Raw genomic sequence first — 21,749 nt, forward strand, 5'->3', positions numbered from 1 at the left:
TACTAGGCCATCTTCATCATGAAGGACCCTCTTTGCAGGGAGAGTGTGATGGACTCGTTCCTTTCATGACCCAATTTTCAGACCTCACTATTATCGGCCCCCTTTCCATAAGAGAAGCCTAATATTAGGGAGCTTTGACGAAAGCTCAATTTCTCTTCGAAAGTTCGTTTTGCAAACACCTCCTCTTCAGGGAAGAAAGGAGTATTTCCCATTTCCCATTCAGGTAAGGGCTAAGCCTGAGTCTCTCTTTTTGGGGAAAAAGAGAGGAGAATTTTCGTCACGGATGTGTTGAGCTAGATTGCAAATACTCACTTTCACTAGGGATTTCAAGAAAATTTTGTCAATTTGTCAATCAATTAATTGTTGATTTCAAAATCTTTATTGCACAAATCTCTATCTCAATTTACCTTCAGCATTACTTCCAAAAGAATAAAGCTTTTGCGAAAAGAGATTCAAACTTCAAATTATTTCTATTGGCCAACCAAAAGGATGAAGGATAAGTCCTCGATATGGCCAGCAAAGAAGATTCAGTGTTATTGCAAAGCCATAAATGATTGATATTGATCGTAGTCAATGACACATCTTTAAAGACTATTCTTGAAAAGACGAGGCAGTGAAAATATCCTGAGCGCTAGAAAAAGAGAGTATTCATCAAAACCCTGTCTCCTCAGAATCACCTAAGCTGCAATTAAGTATCCGCAAAAGGGATCTCTCACTTGTCGTCAAGATGAAGGCGAATTAAGCGAGTAGACCCCGGGGCCAAAGAAGATTCGAAACATCTCCAAGATGACGGAGTTTGTGACGGGTCCTTCCAGGGAAAGTCCAAAGCACTGTCGAGATGAAGGCAGATGCGATGAACCTCTCGACAATCCCTAAAAGATATTTAATTTTAGCTATCGTCCAAAAAATCTCTGACCCATGAGCCAATATCGTCAAAAAAAAGGATCGAAACATCTCCAAGATGAAGGAGCTTGTGACGTACCCTCCCAAAAGAGAGAAAGAGAGGAGAAAGAAAGAGAGAAAAAAAGTCGAAACATCTCCAAAATGAAGGAGAATGTAGCCAAAACCCAAGAGAGCCAAAAGAGTGTAGAAAGATTATCATGAGAGAAGCTCCCAGGATATCAAACTGCCAGATCTATCAAGAATCTTCTTTAAATTTATGAAATTATATTATCAATCCTCTTTCATCAATGGCTTTCATAATATCAAATTTTCTTTCCTGTTCATATCAAGGAAATTGATAGCTTCTTTGAAGAAGGTCAATTGCAAGCAATTTGGATTTCAAGTCTCGATTCTACGAAGTGAACCTTGTTTGGAGGTAATGTTTTGGGTAGAAAAGAAAGAATATCTTTGTAACAATGTGCAACATTTTCAAAAACTTTGAATCAACAACAGAATTCTCAATATTTTGACAATATTTTCTAGTTATCCTGACATGAAGTGAGAGCTTGATATCCGTTTTTGATACATCCTGACACCAATTTTAAATCCCTCTTAAGGACTTGATTCCTTCCCTTCTTTGAGAGCATAAACTCTCAGATTTGCACACTTCCCTGTGTCCCCACTGTCCCACCATAGACAGTCCCGTTTCGGTTCGAGGTCGAACCACCAATCATTTCCCGCAAAAGGCAATTTCAAAAGCTGATTTTAGTCTCAACAATTAGACGCCCAAGATCAATCCCTTTTCAAAGCTTTAGGGACCCCATTTTCCTTCCTTTTGCAAAACCTCTGTTGGATTTATTGTGCAAAATCCGAAGGTTCCATCATACTATTTCATTTTTCGCCCGATCAGGATAAGGGTACAAACCTGAGCCTCATTCAAAGAGGTATATTTCATTTTCCGCCCGATCAGGATAAGGGTACAAACCTGAGCCTCATTCAAAGAGGTATTTCATTTTCTGCCCGATCAGGATAAGGGTACAAACCTGAGCCTCATTCAAAGAGGTATTTCATTTTCCGCCCGATCAGGATAAGGGTACAAACCTGAGCCTCAATCAAAGAGGTATTTCATTTTCCGCCCGATCAGGTTAAGGGTACAAACCTGAGTCTCATGTTATGAGATATTCCATCCCCAATCAGGTTAAGGGCCAAACCTGAGCTTCGTTCCATACGAGGTATTTCTGTCCCATCCAGGTTAAGGGCATAAAACCTGAATTTCACTCTCACAGAGTGAGTCTTTTCTCTCCATTCTTCGCTTCATATCTACCATCTTCCTCGAGCTAAATTCTTCATACCTAGTCAGATCCTTCTAACTGAGGCATTTTTTTTATGTATAGCCCAAATTTGGTGTGTTTTTCTTTGCCACTAAGCTCGGCCATGAGCCGGCTTAGTAGCAAAGAGGGGCATCTGTAAACACCCCAAATTTTCACTCACCTTCTTGACATCGCCCTCAATCGGCACATTTCAGTTCTTTAGAAGCAATAAAGGGCAAAATTGTCATTTTCTGATATTGAACCTTGCAGAAAGTCCAAAATTTCATTCTTGAGCCTCAAAATTTCTATATTTAGGTTCAAAGACATCTTCAAATTGCAAAATTTCAAAATCCTCTTTTTAGACAAAAAGTTAGAATTTCCAAGTCCAAGCTCAGAGTGATATTTCATAGAACAGGTCTTTGCATAGCATTGCATCATTTCACTGCACAGCATGTCATTTTGAGATCCAGAACTCCTGATTTTCAAAATTGTCAATCCAGATTTGATTTTAAACTTTTCAAAATTGATTTCAAAACCCTGGGTTTTTCAAATTTGCCAATCTTTCCCATTTTACCCCGAGGACTTGGAATTACAAAAGTTTTCCTCAAGAAAACAATATGGATGGTTTCGATATTTCAAAAATTTTGCCATGTTAAAAAGAGGGGGACACAATTTCAAATTCATAAAACCTTATTTCAAATTTTTACAAAAAGGCTCCGAATTTCCCTACTTCTTTCAAAATTTCGCCCTGAATAACCATCTTCTTCCAAGTTTTTGAAATCAAGCCAAATTTTGCTTCGTGTTTTTCCAAAACTAACCTACTATTATGAAAATTCCAAAAATTCCACTTGGCTCTTATTTCATATAAGTGACGTGGGACCCGCCCCAATGTGGTGTCATACTAGAATTTTCAAATATTTCTTTTATTTTTCAAAGCAGTGCTCATCCGGAAGTGGAATTCTTTTATTTGATTTAATGAAATAATTAGTGGGCCCACGTAGGTGACGCCCCACTAAGGCTCCTTGCCAAGAAAAGCAAAATTTTGTTTTATTTTTTTTTTTATCTCACAAAATTTTCAAATTCAGTTGAGGTGGCATCACCAAAACAAAACCCATTTTTTTACTCATCTTTTTCTTACTTTATCTTTATTACTTTTCAACCCCAAATAGAGCCACCGTGAAAACCCTACCCAAAGTCTCATTTTTACCTAAGTTTTTCAAAAAAAAAAAAAAGGAGCCGCCCCCACTCAAATGGCGAGATTTTCAAAAAATTTCAAAAATCGGTTCTCAAGGATTAGCAAAAGGGGCGGATTTTGGGGAAAAACCAGGGGGGCTGGCTATTAAGAAGGGAAGAGGGATAACGAAAAGGGGATCTTGGTTTGAAATCTACCTCTTCGCTCCCCCTTTTCACCACCTTCCCTCTCAGTTAGCAGGACATTACTTCCACCATCACCACCGGCTTCATCCATTCCAGCAGCCGCAGGTCTTCCACCATCACCACCAGCTTCATCCATTTCAGTTCAGCCGCAGAAGAGCTACCACCAGAGCCGTCTTCACTTCCATTTCAGCCCAGCCAACCGAAGATCGCCCCTTCTTCTTTCATTTTCCCCCCTTCTTCCAGTTTCCATTTCCCCCATCTCTCAGACCTCTTCTTCTCTCCCCTTCTGCGGTTTCTTGCCTCCAGCACCTTTCAACGAAAGACCCAGGAAAGGGAGACCCTCTGCTCCCCCTTATCTCTGGAATCCTTCTGCTCTCTCTCCATTAGTCCTCGTTCCCCTCACAGTTACCTGCTGCCAGCCTCTCTCAGCGAAGCATTCAGGGAATCCGATCTAGTTGGGAGCAAAAGACAAAGGAAGGACCCTTCCTGTGCAACCCAAAATCGCCCAAGGTGCCATTACTTTCCTCTTGTTGCCTTATAATGTCATAAAAGCATTATATGCATTATCAACCTGCAGGCAGCAGTATTGATATGCATCATGCGATAGAAACTTTAGCCCCTTTTGCTGGCTACATCCCCTCCATCATTTTTTTTTCTTTTCTTTTACCCATTTATCGGCAGCCTTGTTCTTCATTCAGTGGTTATTTAACAGCATGATGTTATGACTCTGCACATTTGGTTAAACTTGAGGTGTTTCGTAGATTATCCAAGCGTCATCATTCATATTCCCCTGGGTCGGCCATTGAGCATCATCGATCTGCCCTGCTCATGCCTATGGTTTGAGGGTGGGAGCATCAAATCTAATTTGCTGCAAAATTGTGGTTTTGTTCTGTCCATCAGACCGACCTATCACAGGTCTCGACTGACACCTGCGAGCTATTTGCAGTGCATCCTCAGATCGGCATACTCTGATCATGGCCTACCTATCTCGAATTCCTCTCCAAGCGTCCATCATTAAGTCCCCTTAGCATTTCTGTTATGTTTGTCTGGCAAGATAACAGAAATACTTACCTTTTCAGTTATAATATTTCCCCCATACTAGCACCCGGTTCATCTCTGCGTCTTAGATGTTTAATTTTTTTTTCTTTTTAATTTGATTTGTGCAGTAAACAAATTGCTTGTGTGTTAATGTTCAATTAACAGGGATTCATGAATATTAAACAGTGTGTTCCATTCTTGTACATTGGCTTGTCGTATGTAGTCTCCTGTGTGTGTTCAAGTAGCTCCTCCTTATTATTGCATCAGCCATATCGTGCGTTCTGCAAAAGCTCTTTATAAAAGTTTGTTGATAAACTTAGCAGGTTTCGATGGTGTATAATGTGATCTAGTTAAGTAAGACTGATTTGCAGGTGTATGTGATAGTTTTTTTTTACTGCACTGTGGCAAGCCATTTAATATATATATGTCATTAGTTTAATCCTTGTATATCCCATATTTTTTTTTATCATTTCAGTTTTCAATATAACAGGGCACTCCATTTACTGAATATATGTCCTGATTCCTCTTATCTCCTTCTATTTACTATAGGCATTTGTTTTATAATCATTTTCTTTTATGTCACAGATGGTATATGCCATATATCGATATCATTTGTACCTTAGGTGCTGCAAAATTTTCTTTTTCTTTGTTCTGTCACCATGTATATGTTTTAATGCTAGACGTTTATTGGCTTTTGGGCTCTTCCCCACCATTCCCATTCACAAGGGTGTCATCCATGTGTTTTCATATCCCCTGTCATCACCCAAGTCACAAACATTTTTCAACTTACATGTATTACATACATTTTCCAATCAAACATATTCTGGGCATTTCTTGCTCCATTCCATCATATCCGTTTCTCATTTAGTAATACACTTAAGCCTAATTTTAGACATCCTTCACTTAGCATAGGTATGAACTTTAGATATTAGCATGAGTCCAATCACGTAGTTAGTTCAAAATGTAAATTTTTTTTTTCCTTTTTTTCTTTTGTACCTCTTGTATTTCCATTCTTTGCACTAATCCACCTTTGCAGGAAAATCTGGAGGATGCTGACTATTTTAATTTTGTATTTCTTTTATTCATTTTTCTTTTATGTCAGAGATGTAATAATTCAATTTGGAATAATATTTACTTTTACTGCTTAGATTAGGCTGCATCTCATATAGTTTGATTCCAGCAATATCCTGATTTTATGATGCATATATCTCAATTTTCAAAATTCATCGTGGATGAACACGAATGGCACGTGCACCAAATCTTAGAGAGTTGATGAACTCGGTGGAGTCCATATTTACTGCCCTAGTCGGAATATGGACGAGACCCAGATCCATCATCTTTCTACCAGTCACATTGAGCCTACACTCTTAGGATATCTTGAAAAAGGCACCTCATATTTCCAATGTTTTCAAAATATTGTGAATTAACTCAAATAAACCCTAAATATATTCATGGCCACAGTCAGAATATATGAAGGATTTACTTTGGCTTAATCCACATTTTTCCAATAAAATTTTCAGAAATCTTTTCAAAAGTGCATTCATTCATTCACATCATCTGCATCATTTGTTTTTCTCATGATTTTCTCAAAAGATTTTCACTACATGGAATCGATTTTCTCAAGAAACTATGATGATATTCGGAGTTGGATTTTCCAAATCAAAGTTTTCTATGATTTTCCTTGGAAATGTTATTTTCTTAAGATTCTTTTCAAAAGGAATTTCTCATCTTTCTCAAGAATCAAAGTTGATTTTCAGACATTTCAAAGACAAGATTCTCAGGATTTCAATTTCCTAAGTTCTAAGTTTCATTCTCCAATGAACCTTTCCTATAAATTTTCTATCCTTTTCTTAAGAAAATTCTCAAAGTCTGAGTTTTTCCAACAAGTGCTTTCCGTTTTGAAAAGTTCATCTTTTCTCAAGAATTCCTTCCATTTTCCCCGAGATTATCATTTTTTCGTAAGTTTTCCAAGTTTTATAACTTTCTCAAAATTTTCCTGAGATTCTTATTTCTTCATAGTTTTCCAAGTCTTTATAACATTTCTCAAAATTTTCCTGAGATTCTCATTTTCTAAGTCTTTATAAACTTTCTCAAGATTTTCCCGAGATTCTCAACTTTCTCAAGATTTTCTTGAAATTCTCATCTCTTCAAGATTTTCTAAGTCTTTATAAACTTTCCCGAGATTTTCAAACCTTCTTCGTCTGAGTTTACTGAGAGATTGATTTTCATCTTTTTCCTGAGAAATACTTTTCAACTTCAAATATTTTCTAAGCATACATCATATTTTCCAATTTACATTTTCCAAAAATCTCATAAGCACATGCCTGAATTCTCTGTGCATTTAGGATAGAACATGATTTTAATGATTTAACTAAGTCAAGCACAATTTTGGTCCTTGGTTCGATTACCCCTGTTAAAGGCGGCAGGAACGGTCGAACCTCGTACCGACAGGTCGAGCCCCATCCCATGGATTTTCCCGCAATTTTAAAAAACGGAGGCGAGTATTTCAAAACAATTTCCAAAATCCGGTCAAGTTTGAATCGCGAAAGTGTTTCCCTCTCTCTCTCTTCTGCAAGGAAGGGAAGACGGGGAAAAATTTCGCGATGAGAACACCATATTGAGGAGATTATCCATGCTCACATTAGACTTATGTCTTAAATACAACTCTCCTCAATTTTAGGGATTGAATGCAAAACAATGTATGCAAGTGCATGATTCTCTTTATTAAAATCTATCTCTTTAGAACTTGCATTAGAGCCTTCTGATTTTATTGCATGTTGATCATATTTTGAAAACATCCCTACTTATATTGTCCCGGTCTTCACGTTGCTGGGCTGTCTCACTGAACCATAGTTCGGGAGAGAGCCTCACAACTGGACCACTTATTTGGGCTCGCGCCCCCCTACCACGTACCTAAGGGCCATAGTCCGAGGTATATCGGTAGGTGCTCAAGGATGTTGGGAAGCCATTACCTTAGAACCGGAGAAATATCTAATATGCCACGTACTTCGAGCTTCAGCTTGAGTATATCGGCGTACCTTGATTGGAATCAGATGATCTGAACCATAGAGTTAGGATTAAGGTCCTACAAGCTATTTCGAATATTGCATTTAGAGTCAGCCTTTAGGGAGTGCTGTGTGCGCATCCTTGTTCATGCAGCTCTGATTGTACGATGTTTACCTTGTATTCTCCTATATATATATCGAACCTTTTTCACAACCCTGGGTGTACTATTCGAAATTTCCCTCTATGTTCAAAAACCCCAGGTGCACATTTTTTTCTTTACCTACATTCTTTTCTCTTTTGTATGTCAAAGATTTTCTTAAAAGCCCTGGAAAGTCTTTTTTTTCAAGTCCATTGATCTTTCAGAAATTTCCAGGATTTGTGTCTATCCTCTTCTTTCATCAAAGTCTATCCGTAAGTCCTGCATTCTATCTAATTCTCTTCTTGTGCCTCAGTATCATTCTGATGGCGTCCGAATCTCCCAATGCTATCTTTCTCTGGGATCATGTCTTTTATCAAATAAAGGATGAAACCCCAGATCATCGAGTCATCCAGTCTCGTACCTTCTTCCCTCAGTGGTACTATTCTTGGTTCGCCGCCTTCTTGCGTATGTTCCCAGACCACTTGGATGATTGTGGATTGGAGATGGTATTGGCAGTTGGCAAGCGAACCATCAACGACAGTCTAATTCAAGCTATGGCAGAACGATGGAATCCGCGTACCTGCACGTTTTGGTTTCTCTGGGGAGAGATGACTTTACTAATGGATGAGTTCAGTGACATCATGGGATTGCCAGAGCCAGCTGGTCAGCCAGACGACCCGGTCGAGCAGCAGTTCTTGATCATTGTCAAAAGAATAGATGTTCGAGAAGCATTGGCCAGAGCCACAGGGAGCAGATCTTGGCCTCTCACGGAGATCAACGGAAGTCAGTTCATCGATCTGTTCGAACTCTATCACAAGTATGGGGCCTACGAAAAAGTCGATACCTTGTCTCGAGCAGCAAAAGAAAGAATCCAACATGCCATGGTCCTATGCACAGTGGGACTAGCGTTCTTTCAGAATGGTCAGAATTTCATCGATGTCAGAGTCGCCCAACTCTTTCGAAGATGGGGAAGCAAGCAGACCCGTCAGCTTTCGGTGTCCATGGCAGCTCTAGCCTTTCTCTACAGAGGTTTAGCTCGTTTCGCCTTCGGAGAGACCATTTTGGTGGAAGGATGCACATATGCCTTACAATCGTGGTTCCTGCGACATGTGTCGTCGAAAGCCAGTTCTTTCAGATTCAGCAGTAAGCAGCCAAAGTCAGCCATTCAGTGCCGAGCTTTGATCGAGAAACTGCATCCGGAGGAGATCGTTTGGGATTTCTTCGACAGAAGAGAAACTGTTCCTCGATACACCTATGCTCGTGACAAGCGCTACAAATTGTTCGGCCCTTTCTTCTGCGTCGATTATCAGCCAGAGAGGTGTCTCCGACAGTTCTCGCAGCGGCAGATTTGTGTCAACACCCGCTTTCCGACGGGCCGCATGCCAGAGTTCGATCTACTGTCGGATCAGTGGTCTGGAGCATACCACGTCGCCAAATACACTTGGGACTCTTTTATTCCTTTGTCTATATTTCCTGGTCCTAATGTATCATCAGAGTATCGAGAATGGTGGCAAACTGTCTGCCCACCTTCTCTTTGTATTTAAATTTTGTCATTTATGAAAATGCAAACTTTTGTTCTGATAAAAAGCTTTTTATGGCCAAATCTTATTTTTGTTTCATATGGTTACGAATTCATCCCCAGTGATGAGACCCATTTTATATATTATTTCTTTGATTATCTCTCGTCATGATGGACGACCTCGCCTAGGTCATAAGGCGCATTTTGTTGCCACAAAAGGGTGACACAATCATTGCAAAAATTTGTGATGACCTAATCCCTGGTGATGGGATAACTTATCTTGTCTATCAATTCCTTCTTTTATGTCTTTTCCTCAAAAATCGCATTTTCAAAAATTCCTCCGAGCTCTAACCGTTCTTTTACTTCTTCAGAAATCATCTGGCATTGCCAAAAATGGTGCAAACCAGAGCTGGAAAAGAGACTGCTCCTCAGCACAGTGACAGTGAAGTTGAGGCCGTCAGCTCTCCTAAGTCAGTCAGGGGGCAGAATCAGAATCAGGCCGATGATATAGACCCCGCCATGTACAACTTGTTCAAAAGAATGATGACCAAAATGATGTCAGAACAGGCTGAGGCCAGTCAGAAGGAGGTTGCTCCGAAAAGCAAGCCAAAGAAGAAGGCTGTAAAGAAACCAGTCAGGATTGTTAGAAAGAAAGTACAGCCCGACACCACTTCTGAAGAAACAGAGTCAGTAGAAGAGGAATCAGAAGAGGAAGAGCAGTTTGTTTATCATCAGAATCCTCCGCCGCAGTTTGTAAAGACCGCTGCGGAGCCCGAATCAATCAACAAGCCCATTCCGGTTAATGACCCGATGCAAGAGCAGATGAAAGAAATGAATCGGGCCATCAAAGATATCCAGGCCAAAAGCAAAGGCAAGCAGACCTACTCTGGCGAAGATTTTTATCATGGTCTGGACGGGGATGACAATCTGGAAAATCTCCCTCGCAAGTTCCTTAAATTTGACGGAACAAGCAACCCTAAGGCTCATTTGGCCACCTTTTATGCCGAATGCGCCCGTTTCAGGAAAGACAATTGGGCGTTATTCATTTGCTTTCCTCGCAGCTTAGAAGGGGTAGCGGTCAGGTGGTATGCAAACCACATTAATCCTATCGAACTAAGAGAGTTCGATAAGGTGGTGAACTTGTTCATTGAGCGCTTCATGTTCAATGTCGAAGCCTCACCAACCCTCAATCATCTGTACAATTTAAAATAGATGGAGAATGAGAAAGCCAGCGAATTCATCCACAGATGGAGAAGCACCTGTAACAGAATGAAGGTTCCCATCCCAGAGGAGCACGCCCTACAGATTATTCTGAATAATTTTGCTCAGCCTCTGAGGAACCTCATTTCTACTTCGCCCGCCAAATCGTTCATCAAGCTAATTGAGAGAGCTGAATGGCTCGAGACTGGCTTAGACAACGGACTTTACGAAGGATATCCTTTTGTCAGAGGGAATCCTGACCAAAAGAAGAAGGTGCACGTCTCCTATGCTACAGAATTTTCAGACCAGGGCAGTGGCAGCTCCAACAACAAGAAAAGCAAGAAAAATCGCAACAAGAACTCAGGACACTCCAAGGTCGAAAGGACAAACTATGCAGCCCAGAAGGGGAAATTTGTCAAGCAACAGCCTGCTCAGTTAGCACCTAATCCAGAAGCAAAGCAGTCAGAAAAGCCGAAGCACGAGGGTTGGAGTTACGACCGAGAGTTCACAGCTCTGGAACAGTCCCGCGAAGACATCCTGGAATATATGATGTCGAAGGGAATGATAAAACTCCTCAACGTAGCAGATCCTTCCGTTACTATGGGAAAATGGACGGATAAATTCTGCAAGTTTCACCAGACTGTGGGACATGACACAGAGCACTGTTTTGTCCTAAAGAACATCATCCAGGATTGCATCGACAAGAACCTGTTAATAGAGGATGAAGAAGAACAGCCAGAAATCTTGTCCAAACCATTTCCCAAGCATTCAGCTTCAGTCATCACAGAGCAAACATTTTCTCTGCAAGGTAGCATTCGACCATGTTCCAGCCAAGACATTCAGGATCAGCATCAGGTCCTCGTCCTCCGCCAAGCGCAGTCTTCCGCCAAAAGGGTGGATATCACTGCATTCTCCAAAAAACCAACAAAAACAACGGCAGAAATTGCCAAAATAATCCCCAGAATCCTGAAGCGCTTTATCAAGGCAGCTTCAAAGAAAGAAGAGGCTCCAGGGTCAGTTCAGAAGTCGATTACTGCTTTATCCAACATTTCTATCTTGGACCTGACCCACGCTTCACCTGAGCATCAGCAAGTGTTAGAAGACCTGCTCAGAAAGATCAAGGTCAAGCCTAGCACCACTCCGCAGGATATGGCTCAGATCGTCAATCAAGCAATGACAAATGCACCAATCACCTTTTCGGATGAGGATCTGCCGAAACCTCATTCATTCCACCACAACGCACTTTACATAGTAGTGCGAACCAGGGGCAAGACAGTCCCTCATGTGCTCGTTGATGGGGGCAGCAACCTCAATATCTGTCCGGAGATGACAACCAAGGCATTGGGCTTAAAAGAAGAGGAATATACCCCAGATTCGATCACGATCTACGGTTTTGATAACCATGGGCAGATAGCCAAAAGAAAGGTATTTCTCGAAATCTTCATCAACTATTCGGTGCATACTATACTCTTCCACGTGGTCAATGTGCCGCCCACATACAATATGTTGCTTGGACGCACTTGGATTCACAATGCCAATGTTGTTCCATCAACCCTGCACCAATGCATCAAATGGTCGAAGGGAGGCATGATCACTACGGTACTAGGAGAGGACCCGGAAGAGCGACTGGTTGCACTTTTGAAAGTGACATTTTTAACACATTATTTTCAATAAAAGCATTTGGAAAATTGTCAACCAAAGATAATAAAAACCGACTTTCCACGAATGTGGCGAGTACGGGTCGAATCCATAGGGAACGGGATACATTCTGAATTAAATCTAAAATATCAATTTATTGATATCACAATCATTTACAACTATGTTAATATTACAATTCTAATTAAATAACAATCTAAAAATGAAAATGAACTAAAACAAATTGTTAAGTCTTCTCCAGATCGCCAGGGGTAATTCTGTCTTTTCGTCACACATGCATCTGCACTTCGCATTGTAACTACACCTGTAGATATGTTTCTAACTTATCAACCTAAAACACGAAAATAAAGAGTCAGTATGGAATCAAGAATTAATTCTAAGTTATATCTATAACTATTTCTGAACTAATTATTGAATTAAACTACTATTACAAATAAAGAAAACTAAAATTATAATTTCTAACTAAACTAACAAAGTAAACACACTCTAACTAGCCTAACTAGTGTTAATTCACTAACTATCTGCTAGAAAACATGAAAAACTACCTAAAATCAACTAAGTAAGCAAATGACTGTTTTATCCCTGAACAGTGCAAAATCGACTTTTAATAGGTTTTCGCAAACAGGAAGTGTGAAGGGTCAAACTAAGTATGATTCTAAATATTTCTCTTCTGTTCTCTTTATGACAGACTCAAGAGTCTGACGTACTTTACGGAATTGAAAAACTCATCCGGGAACTCCGGATATAAGCGTTTCAAGTTCGATAAAAATTATAGAACCGTTTGACCCGAAATCTAAAATCGCGTAAAACCTAATCTTGCAGAATGCTTAAAAGGCAAACCAAATCAACTCTGAACGAGTTGATTTTTGGTTTACACGCAGTTAACACCCTAATGAATAGCATAGAACAATAATTTTGAGAAAACTCAGAAAACTGCGAATAAAATGAGAATTGCAAGTTGGTGCAAAAATCAAGTGTTTTCTTGAATGCACTATTCACTTCAATGAATGTGATGCTTGCACTATTTCTTAAAGCACTTGTATATACAGTCATTTACAGTTCTAAAACTAACTAAATGTTAGTAAATAAAACTAATCATTCTTAGAAAATAAACCTAAATTACCTACCTATGCAACTTATGAAAACTACAACCTAATGTGCACATGCCATATGTTAAATCAATCTCAGCTAATACCTAATCCATAGGTTAATTCGCAGGTAGAGCTATTAAAAATTAATGCTAGAACAGAGCTACACCCATAATATGATACTTAATCCCAATAGCATCTAAAAAAAACACCTAACATGAAAACTACAATAAGACAAAGCTAAAGCGAGATTTAATACAATGCACACGCTACCTAATCAACCACTAATTAAAATTAAAAACTACCTAATTGCTGTTAACACAGAAAATTAAACATACCTCTTCTAAGTTACCTAAATCACAAACATAGAAATCGGGTAGAATCACTCTACCCGATTTTGGTCATAACGTGTACCTAAAAGCAAAATGGATTTGAACAGTTTCTAATTCTAACACAACATAAAAAACTAATTAAACATGCACATCAGCTCAATTAAATTATACTAAGCTATTAAACTAATATCCTAAACTGAAATATTACAGCCGACCATAATTAATCTAACCGGTTTAGCATGAGAAAGGGGGAAAACGATTCAACTTGGTTCAACAACACCAAAAATGCAACAAATTAAACTAAATAAGGAATCTAGATGCTGGTTCAAGCATCAACAGGCCTAACTATGGCTGAGAAAATAGGGAAAAACGCAGAAATAAAAAAAAAGAAAAACAATCACACGCATAAGGGGTTTTTACCTAGAAGAAGGGGATGAGAAGCTTACCGGTGGCCTATTCCGGCAATCCGAGGAGTGGGATGGTAGGGAAGAGGTGGAATTTCGCCCAGGTTGTGCACCAAAACCCTCAATGATGTTGTCCCCTTTGCTGTTGCTGCAATCTGCTGGAAACCGCGGCTGGTGGCGTTCCGATGGTGGCGTGAAGCTCCGATTGCGCGGATGGGGTAGAGAGCCGGATGATGGTAGAGCCGGTTGGCTGTGAAGGGGTAGACAGCACCCCTTGCACAGCTGGACCACCACCATTACTGCTGTAACCTGCAAAATACAGCAAAGAAGGTGAGTTTCAGCAAGGAGGAGAAGAGAAGGAACATATGGGAAAGAAAACGAATGAAGGAGGAAGAAGATGGCGGCCATGGGTGCTTGGCAAAGCTTGGCAACCCAACGTGAAGAAGGTGTGGCAGCTTGGGGCTGAGGAAGACGTCTGGAGGAAGAAGAATCGGGCTGAGGGTGCAGTTTCCAGAGGCAAAAGACGTGAGGTAGGGTTTTAAAATTAGTTTTTATAGGCAAAACCCCATCTTTTGGGTATTTCCAAAAGAAGGATTAAAAACAAATATATTGCTAGGCGCCCTTTTTGAGGGGGGTTTTAGTAAATATTTTCAAAACTCGAGTTTGGGGTTAATATGGGTTGAAATGGGTACGTTTTGGCCCAGATCCGAGGCCCAAATGGCCCTTTTGGATCCGAAATGTCCCGGTTTGCCCCGAGGTCCGACCCGCTTCACTAAAAATGTGATATCTCTCTCGTTTTAAGTCGGATTCGAACGAAATTCGAACCGTAGCTCCATGACATCTATATGCACCTAAGTGTGGGTTCTAAACCTCTAAATGATGCATTTATGTAATAATATTATATTATATTTACGTGTAATTTACGCATCATCAAATACCCCCATGCTAGAATAATTGCTAATCCCTAGCAATATACCCTACCCTCGCGATGAAGATATGGACTGCCCGAATAACATGCAACTTTATTAAACAACTAACTCACTTTCGTAGGAATCATGGTTGCATTTAGCACATGCAACAAGCCCTTTAAACCCCTGGGTTACCCCAGTGGACGAGCAAGGTCTCGTGAGGGTTTGTAGAGATGCTACCCACAAACATCAGAAATCATGCAGACATTTAAAATTTTCTTCTAAAATGCTAGGCAATTCTAGAAATCAATTTTAGCAGACATTTCATGTAATTTTTCACTTCTCAGAACATAATTAGAGATTTTATGCCTCCATGGTAAAATTTTCCTTTCACTCTTCTAAAAATCGCCGTTATTTATGATCGTTTCTTAGAAAATCATGTATTATCATGCTATTGTTCATTTTTCATCAATTGTGTATTTTTCTGCACAGTCTTTCATTCTACTTCTAAGTAATGACTTTTTCTTTTCATTTAAGCTCTTATTTTCTTTTTCATTGAATTTTCAATTTTTCCACTTTTTCAATTCTTTTCTTTTCTTTTCTTTTCTTTTCTTTTCATTTGCCTGCGTGTGGTCTGCTTTTGTGCCCTGTGCAATGTTAATGCCTTCTTATACCACTATCTGTATGCTAAAGACACTAACTAGACACAAAAGTGACTTCCTTCATTTACCTTTTCGACACGAGATTCAGACACTTCAACTTGTATCTGGTCTCAGCTTCTGAGGCTCACAAAACTTTCCTTCTCCTTTTCGGGTGGAATGCAAACACTTTAACTAGCTTCTGCACTCATCTTAGTCGGGATTGTGAAATCATCCAAACAACCTAACGCAGACTCTTTTCTTTTAAGCTCGGGCTTTTTCTAATATTTTTCATTTACTTAGTAGTTTATTTCAAACTGTGTTTACTTATACTTTGTGATTCAAAATTAACTTTTCGCCTTCAGATACAGTATTTTCTTTAAACTTCACATAAATACTCACTCTTTTTAGCTTTGTTCAGAAAAAAATTTCCTCATGGGGCTTCTAAAAGTTTCTAACATGTCTAATTATGTCAACAACATTCATATATGCTAAAAAAAAATTCTGAAACGCCTAATTTATGAGTTTTAGTTACCAAAACATGATAAACAGGATAAAATAGTGTGTATCTATTGAACCATCCCCCCATGCTTGAATGACACTGTCCCTAGTGGCATGCAGAGATATAAAATTGTAATGTAGATGCACACTAAAACAATAATTCAGATACAGGAGAAAGGATAGATACAACCTGGTGTGATCGAGCCTCTGAAGCTGATGATTGACTTGATTTCGCACCACCACTATGCATATACGAATGCATAGTTTTCTGCTGATCTGGTCAATGGTCTGCTCCTGAAGGCGTGCTCTATGTCTGGCAACTTGGACTCATGCATTGAGGCATCAGATGGAACAATGTTCATGCATGACAACAATGAAATCCAAAACAAAAGTTAGAACAAAACACATAACCAATTAACTATTTTATTTCTAGTATACATATGATACCCCTTAACTAACAGTTAATAAAAATAAAAACACTAATACATAAAGCAACTAAACTATGTCAGAATTACTCTATATGACGAAAATAGAAAACCTAAATCTAAATCTAAATCAGTAAATTTAGCAAATATAGAGAATCACAAGCTATATTCTCTAAACTCACCTGCCTAATCGCTCTTTGAATCCTGAAATTCAGTGAATCATAGGAAACAACATATGAATCTTATATCTGCTAACTATGTTAAATCCTACTGACTAAAACAAATAAAAACAACTAACTAAACACATATTAATAAACTGAAATCTCAGAAATAACAGAATATAATCGTCGTTCCCCGGCAACGGCGCCAAAATTTGGTTGCACTTTTGGAAGTGACATTTTTAACACATTATTTTCAATAAAAGCATTTGGAAAATCGTCAACCAAAGATAATAAAAACTGACTTTCCACGAATGTGGCGAGTACGGGTTGAATCCACAGGGAACGGGATACATTTTGAATTAAATCTAAAATATCAATTTATTGATATCACAATCATTTACAACTATGTTAATATTACAATTCTAATTAAATAACAATCTAAAAATGAAAATGAACTAAAACAAGTTGTTAAGTCTTCTCCAGATCGCCAGGGGTAATTTTGTCTTTTCGTCACACATGCATCTGCACTTCGCATTGTAACTACACCTGTAGATATGTTTCTAACTTATCAACCTAAAACACGAAAATAAAGAGTCAGTATGGAATCAAGAATTAATTCTAAGTTATATCTATAACTATTTCTGAACTAATTATTGAATTAAACTACTATTACAAATAAAGAAAACTAAAATTATAATTTCTAACTAAACTAACAAAGTAAACACACTCTAACTAGCCTAACTAGTGTTAATTCACTAACTATCTGCTAGAAAACATGAAAAACTACCTAAAATCAACTAAGTAAGCAAATGACTGTTTTATCCCTGAACAGTGCAAAATCGACTTTTAATAGGTTTTCGCAAACAGGAATTGTGAAGGGTCAAACTAAGTACGATTCTAAATATTTCTCTTCTGTTCTCTTTATGACAGACTCAAGAGTCTGACGTACTTTACGGAATTGAAAAACTCATCCGGGAACTCCGGATATAAGCGTTTCAAGTTCGATAAAAATTATAGAACCGTTTGACCCGAAATCTAAAATCGCGTAAAACCTAATCTTGCAGAATGCTTAAAAGGCAAACCAAATCAACTCTGAACGAGTTGATTTTTGGTTTACACGCAGTTAACACCCTAATGAATAGCATAGAACAATAATTTTGAGAAAACTCAGAAAACTGCGAATAAAATGAGAATTGCAAGTTGGTGCAAAAATCAGGTGTTTTCTTGAATGCACTATTCACTTCAATGAATGTGATGCTTGCACTATTTCTTAAAGCACTTGTATATACAGTCATTTACAGTTCTAAAACTAACTAAATGTTAGTAAATAAAACTAATCATTCTTAGAAAATAAACCTAAATTACCTACCTATGCAACTTATGAAAACTACAACCTAATGTGCACATGCCATATGTTAAATCAATCTCAGCTAATACCTAATCCATAGGTTAATTCGCAGGTAGAGCTATTAAAAATTAATGCTAGAACAGAGCTACACCCATAATATGATACTTAATCCCAATAGCATCTAAAAAAAACACCTAACATGAAAACTACAATAAGACAAAGCTAAAGCGAGATTTAATACAATGCACACGCCACCTAATCAACCACTAATTAAAATTAAAAACTACCTAATTGCTGTTAACACAGAAAATTAAACATACCTCTTCTAAGTTACCTAAATCACAAACATAGAAATCGGGTAGAATCACTCTACCCGATTTTGGTCATAACGTGTACCTAAAAGCAAAATGGATTTGAACAGTTTCTAATTCTAACACAACATAAAAAACTAATTAAACATGCACATCAGCTCAATTAAATTATACTAAGCTATTAAACTAATATCCTAAACTGAAATATTACAGCCGACCATAATTAATCTAACCGGTTTAGCATGAGAAAGGGGGAAAACGATTCAACTTGGTTCAACAACACCAAAAATGCAACAAATTAAACTAAATAAGGAATCTAGATGCTGGTTCAAGCATCAACAGGCCTAACTATGGCTGAGAAAACAGGGAAAAACGCAGAAATAAAAAAAAAGAAAAACAATCACACGCATAAGGGGTTTTTACCTAGAAGAAGGGGATGAGAAGCTTACCGGTGGCCTATTCCGGCAATCCGAGGAGTGGGATGGTAGGGAAGAGGTGGAATTTCGCCCAGGTTGTGCACCAAAACCCTCAATGATGTTGTCCCCTTTGCTGTTGCTGCAATCTGCTAGAAACCGCGGCTGGTGGCGTTCCGATGGTGGCGTGAAGCTCCGATTGCGCGGATGGGGTAGAGAGCCGGATGATGGTAGAGCCGGTTGGCTGTGAAGGGGTAGACAGCACCCCTTGCACAGCTGGACCACCACCATTACTGCTGCAACCTGCAAAATACAGCAAAGAAGGTGAGTTTCAGCAAGGAGGAGAAGAGAAGGAACATATGGGAAAGAAAACGAATGAAGGAGGAAGAAGATGGCGGCCATGGGTGCTTGGCAAAGCTTGGCAACCCAACGTGAAGAAGGTGTGGCGGCTTGGGGCTGAGGAAGACGTCTGGAGGAAGAAGAATCGGGCTGAGGGTGCAGTTTCCAGAGGCAAAAGACGTGAGGTAGGGTTTTAAAATTAGTTTTTATAGGCAAAACCCCATCTTTTGGGTATTTCCAAAAGAAGGATTAAAAACAAATATATTGCTAGGCGCCCTTTTTGACGGGGGTTTTAGTAAATATTTTCAAAACTCGAGTTTGGGGTTAATATGGGTTGAAATGGGTACGTTTTGGCCCAGATCCGAGGCCCAAATGGCCCTTTTGGATCCGAAATGTCCCGGTTTGCCCCGAGGTCCAACCCGCTTCACTAAAAATGTGATATCTCTCTCGCTTTAATTCTGATTCGAACGAAATTCGAACCGCAGCTCCATGACATCTATATGCACTTAAGTGTGGGTTATAAACCTCTAAATGATGCATTTATGTAATAATATTATATTATATTTACGTGTAATTTACGCATCATCAGCGACTCCCACAGCCAATGATCCCCCGTCCTACTTTCACTGCTGACATCCCGAGCATCAGGGAAGTCGACGAGATCAATCTAAGTGAAACCCTGGATATGCTGAAATTAAAAAAAGTTCAACCGACAGAAAGCGTAACGGCAGTAACCCAGTGGCAGGGACCCCATTTCTTCAAGTTAGGTGGGCACCTCGACTGCACCTCCTTTCAGGATCATCCTCTTTTTCCTCAATTCTCAAAAACAAAGAAAGGATTTGACCTTCTAATGAAGCACGGTTATCATCCCTTCAGGGGTTTGGGCAGAAATGAAGACGGCGTTCTGGAGCCAATCATCCCCTCTCAGCATGTCACCAGTACCGGCTTGGGTTTCACGGGTCAGTTATCTGGCAAGCGCACTATCTTCGTCAAGGGAGCCCAGTGATAAAGACAATGCCAGTGTTTTCTGTTTTCTTGCGTTATGTCAGGGCAAGATCCGCCCCAGTTTCTTTCTTTTCTTCAACAATCACTTGTAAATGTCAAAGTTTACTTAATCAATGAAAAGTTTGTTTTCTCTGTTCATCTTGGTGCACACGAATTCCTTACTTATATACTTTTCTATGTTGTCAATCTTTGTTTCTGTACAAAAGGCTGTTTTCGAACATTTTTACCCTTTTCTCAAAAACCTTCTTTGCGCTTACAGGATTGCCGGAATCATGGCTCCTAAATCGCTCAAAAAGCTCGTTATCAATACCAATCTTTCTCAAAACAAATCCAAACCAGCCAGAATCTGCAAGGCAAAGGCAGGAGCAGAATGACAGAGCAGATTGAAGAGTTGGCAGATTTCGACTCAGCGATTCAAGATTTGCCAGAATTCGCTAGTATTCAGAAGCAGGACGAACCATCACCATTGGTTCAAGATCCGACGGAGGATGTCAACATCGGTTCGGAAGATGATCCGAAAATCCTCAAAATTGGTTCCAGTCTGAATTCGGATGAGAAGGAAAGGCTCGTCCATTTTCTCAAAAAGCATCAGGAAGTCTTTGCTTGGATTTACGAGGATATGCCAGGCTTAGACTCCAAGTTAGTCGAGCATCTTCTTGTATTAAAGCCAGATTGCAAGCCAATCAAGCAGAAACTCAGAAAAATGGATCCTCGGGTGGCACCGCAAGTCAAAGAAGGACTTGAAGAGTTGTTAAAGGCAGGATTCATTCGGACCATTGAATATCCAGACTGTTTGGCAAACATTATGGCAGTTCCCAAAAAGAATGGAAAAGTCCGGATTTGTATTGATTTTAGAGATCTAAACAAAGCAACCCCAAAGGATGATTACCCACTCCCCAACATCGATCTTCTGATCGATAGCACGGCAGGTCATGCCATGTTCTCCTTTATGGATGGATATTCAGGCTATAATCAGATCAAATTGGCCGCTCGTGACCAATCCAAAACTTCCTTTACCACGCCTTGGGGTACCTTTTGCTATACAGTCATGTCGTTTGGGCTCAAGAATGCTGGGGCAACCTATCAGAGAGCAATGGCAGTTATCTTTCATGACCAGATGCACAAGAACATGGATGCTTATGTGGATGACATCCTGGTCAAATCAAAAGAAGGAGAAGATCATCTTGATGCTCTTGGCCAAGTCTTCGAAAGACTTATTCTCTACAAGCTGAGACTCAATCCACAAAAATGCGTCTTCGGGGTAGAGTCAGGCAAGCTGCTTGGCTACATGATCAGCAAGAAAGGCATAGAAGTAGATCCTGCCAAGGCAAAGGAGATCATTGATATGCCGCCTCCCACTAATCTTAAAGAGCTGCGAAGCCTTCAAGGCCGCATTCAGTCAATTCGACGCTTCATCTCCAATTTGGCCATGAGATGCGAGCCCTTCAATCACTTGCTGAGAAAAGAAGTGAAGTTTGAGTGGGGACCAGAATGTCAGCTCTCATTTGAGCGCATCAAGCAGTATCTTCTCAATCCACCAGTTCTGAAGCCACCAGAACTTGGAAAGCCGCTTCTCTTGTATATTTTCGTCAACCATAATGCTTGTGGCGGATTTCTTGCACAGTACAAGGAAGGCAGCCGGATAGAGCATGCCATCTACTACATCAGCAAGACTTTCATCGATTATGAGAAGAGATATTCTCAGATGGAAAGACATGTCTAGCCTTAGTGTGGATGTGTCAGAAGCTG

The sequence above is a fragment of the Nuphar pumila genome, chromosome 12 (assembly GCF_984573655.1).
Source record: "Nuphar pumila chromosome 12, dmNupPumi1.hap1.1, whole genome shotgun sequence".
Lineage (NCBI taxonomy): Eukaryota > Viridiplantae > Streptophyta > Magnoliopsida > Nymphaeales > Nymphaeaceae > Nuphar > Nuphar pumila.